The sequence below is a fragment of the Poecilia latipinna genome, unplaced genomic scaffold, assembly GCF_001443285.1.
Source record: "Poecilia latipinna isolate Pla-1442-1.1 unplaced genomic scaffold, P_latipinna-1.0 Scaffold1107, whole genome shotgun sequence".
Taxonomy (NCBI): domain Eukaryota; kingdom Metazoa; phylum Chordata; class Actinopteri; order Cyprinodontiformes; family Poeciliidae; genus Poecilia; species Poecilia latipinna.
Genome location: NW_015113723.1, coordinates 28,261 through 32,162, shown reverse-complemented (window position 1 = coordinate 32,162; position 3,902 = coordinate 28,261). Strand labels below are relative to the sequence as shown.

Here is a 3,902-nt window from a genome sequence, read left to right as displayed (position 1 = left end):
TATGTGAAAAAGTAAGAGGGCTTTGAATACTTTTGCAGTGTATTTCAGATTTTCAATCACGATTCATTTTGTTTTGTTTAACGACAAAACATTGAATATGTGAATTTTGTGTTTTTTCCTGTATGCTTAAGATTAAATTCAAACAATATTATGATAATCACTGATACTCACTGGATCATATGTATTATGCTTAAGTTATTTATTTTTAACTTGATGTATTCTCTAGAAAAAATGCTAAACGTTTCGGCGGCTAAACTTGAACCCCTCTAACCATTTTAACCACTTCTAACACAAACTTAACCCGTGAAAATGTCATTTCCTGTAAAATGTCCGGTCACGTGGTTATTGAGGTTTACCCCCGTGCCCGCGGTGCGTGCTCGGAGGTCAGGTGCAGGAGCAACTTCCCCAGCAGAAGTACGCATGCGCCTCAGTATGTAATCTTTCCTCGGAGGTTAACGTCCAAGTACCCATTGACAGCAAATTGTCGACAGAAAAAGTGAGAATACTTTATATTAATGTACGCGGAATAAGTTTGCGGAATATTCAGTGGATGTATTTACGTTGTACTTTTTTCCTCCTGGACTCAAAGTTAGTTTTGTGGCTTAACTAGACTGAAACCTAATTCGTGGGAGCTAGTTCCGCCTTGTGCTCCCTGTGGGTCATGGACAGCAGCGACGAGTGTCAGGAGTAACCAGGACACCGGTGGGAAACGCGCCTCCGGGTTTTGAGGGTCCATCTCTACACACTTAAAGTACGTACTAGAAAGGGTGAGTATCTGCTGCGCGCGACACTCCACAGTGAACAGGGATGAGAAGTGGGATCTCTTTATATTAAGCTCACATAGCAGCAGCAGTAGTGGGACAAGATGTAGCCATCTGTTGCTGGCTTACTCAGCTTTAGCCGCCAGCGATCAGGAATTAGCAAGATACCTTTATCGATGTAATAAGTCACTCTGTACTAACTACCGAAGTTTTTGTTAGGTCGGAAGAGAAACATTACTAGTAGAGTAATGCTTTATTCCAAACTGTGTAGTTCAGTATTTGACTGGCGTTTGTTGGGGCGAAGCTAAATAAGCTGTAGAAGTTATCTAACCTGTTAGCTGAAGTTCGTGTCTGATTGGAAGCAGGGTAAAGAGTTATTCCACCCTTTTTGCGAAAATCTGGTCAAATCTGACCCAACCTTCACTGCAGTATTCTGCACTGTTACAGTCTCATTAATACACAGTCTGAGATTAAGGAGCCAATTAATCTGCTTGTTTTAAATACTAATTGTGGAGATTTCTAGACTGTCTTGACTCGTAGATGACATTAAATTGGATAAAGTATCTACTCTACAGGTCACAGGTGTATAAATTATGAATTCATCAGTGTAGAATAATACACTTCAGGTTTATGTTCTATATTTTGTACTAAAGCTAATCAAATGTAGTTCACGTTCCTCATAAACAGGGAAACGGTATTGTAGTTTGGTTCCAGATTAGAGGTTGAATCAGATGCTAAACAGTGTGTTGTCAGTGTGCACCTTGATATGAACGCTTGAATTCATCCTTCTGGATTCCAGACATGTACTCGATGTTTGAATCCCAGCTGAGGCTTTTTATGGCCGGAATGGTTAAGGTGTGAAGTAGAAGGAACAAGTCTGCCCTTTTACCAAGCATTCCAGGACATTCCTTTGTCAACCCCTTGTTCTTGTTCTGACAAGCACTGTGTGCCTGAAAACAGCAGCACACCCGGTAGGCACAACCGTATAGCTGGAGGACAAAAAGGAGCTGCTTGTTCTAAATAGACAGCGCCGTGTTCAGGTCAGTCGTGTTTCTGGTGCTTTGTACGTTCACTGTTTTTAAAATTGAACTTCGTTGTCCAGGCTGAGGGTCCATTCTGAACAACGAGCCTGACAGGTTGGGAAGGAATCGGAGCTTCAGCGAAAGAGGCCATATCCGTGTTCTCTCTCCCCCCTTTTCCCCCCTAAGATATTTTTTTTTTACATCAAAACAGTTTGAGATATTTTTTTGTTAAAACGACTGTTTGTTTGGGTTTTTTGGTTTTTTTTTTTTTTTTTTTTGCTTGCTTGTAAATTTTGATGCTACATATCAAGTTAACTAGATTTGGTAAAACAAGATATTTATAGTTGGTAGAAAATCCACATTGAATTGAATGGAGGTTAATGGACACGTTCAGAAGAAATTAGTTAAGCTCTTAGTGAAGTTTGTAAGTGTTGTGGAACCGTGAGAGTTATATAATCATATAATCAGATCTGTGTGCCATCATCAACTATTTGTTGACAGCGGCTTGCTGCAAATCCACACAGCTTGCTCTCTCTCTCTCTCTCTCTCTCTTTCTCTCTCTCTCTCTGTGGCTGTCTCTCTTTCTCTCGCTGGCTGTCTCTCTCTCTTATCATGCAAATTGCAGCTCAGCAATTCATTTAGTGATGCCAGCTCTGCAGAATGACCTCAGCACAATGGATGATTGTGTTTCTTTCAATCATGAAGTGCTCCCAGGGGCTTGAGGGGGGTTCTAATGATCTGATAGGAACTCACGGGATTGTGTGAATAAAATCTGGATAAAGGAACACAGTGAACTTGGACATTTCAGCCAATAAAAATAATAACAAATGAGAAATCACATCTCTGAAGGGTTGTAAAAAGTCTGACTGACAGGTAGGGATGCACCGATATGGAAATATTGGATCAATGTGAGTGTTGCTGTTCTGGTTGATAATCAATATGTAGCAATATTGTATATGTTACATTCTCTACACAGTTTGACACTGTGGTCTGATCTGTGGGATTGAATTTCACTGATGCTAGTAGTCTTTTCTTTTTTTTTTAACAAATTCCTAATTTTCAGAATTTCTGTTCTATCCTTCCTGTTGGTCAGCATTTAATTATAGTATTAGCAGGGATAAAGTCTCACTATGTGTCCAGGTTTGTCGTAGACAAGTATTTTAGTAATCTATTGATTATTTTGAGTAATCAAATAAAAAAAAAATATAGCTGCTTAAGCTAGTAAAAGAAAGATGAAAGAGAAAATGGTAGTAAAAATCAATTCAGTTCTTTGTTATGGGAATAAGAAAACATTTTATTTCTTAAAATGCAAAATGATTCAAAAATTACTTTTAGTTTCAAGTTTGAAATGTGAAAAAGCTTTTTAAAGCTCAAGAACAGATGAGGAACAAAATGTTTTACATTAACTTTTAAAAAATCAAAAACCAAACAGAAACTGAGGCATTAGTAAATGCTGTCTTTTATATTACACTCAATTTTCAGTTGCAAATTTGAAATATGACTTTATTTTTTCATAAAATGGGTATCTCCAAGCCAGTTTTTTCCATGCCATCAGTTCTTTGGTCATTGAGTACGGGTAATGTTAGCTAAAATGTATTTCCTGTACATGTAAAACATGTCAGATTCTGTACTGACAATTACAGATAAAAGTTTGAGTCCTTAGCGAAGGGAACAAAAACGTCTTTTGAGTTTAGATTGATCCCACACTTTGACATTTTAGGTCTTTCTTTTCTTCTGTCCCTTGCTGTCTCCCTCCATAGCTGCTTATAACACTTAGCATTCGTCAACAGCTTTTTGGTTTAAGGGAGAGTGTTGTGCAACACAAATAATCATCTCGTTGGAACACAGAGCACTAAATTGTAAAGCATAATTTAATGAAGTATTTTATCTGAAAATCTAATTAAAAAAATGGAATCCCTTTGTGTGTGTAAAACAATATGATTATGTTTTATACAATCATGTAAAACGTAATCATGTTATGATGCTAAAGGATCTTTATGGGGGTGTAAAACTCATTTTCATTTCACATTAACATTGTGAATGTTCTCAAAAGGCCAGCTGTGTCAGAACGTATTGATAAAACTACCTGTTAGAATGTTATATTATAGAGGTGTGCCGA

The 3,902-nt window shown here is 37.7% G+C and overlaps 1 long non-coding RNA gene across 2 annotated transcripts in view; it reads left to right on the top strand.

Annotated features, from left to right (window-relative positions):
* Nucleotides 1-352: 352 nt before the first annotated feature.
* Nucleotides 353-3,902, top strand: part of LOC106959670 (uncharacterized) — a 14,176-nt gene continuing 10,626 nt past the window's right edge. Inside the window, exon 1 of one of the 2 annotated variants that reach the window (XR_001427411.1) lies at nucleotides 353-751. This is a non-coding gene — a long non-coding RNA (uncharacterized LOC106959670). Of the gene's footprint in view, nucleotides 768-3,902 lie in introns of both variants that reach the window. The other variant, XR_001427410.1, reaches the window with a different exon arrangement.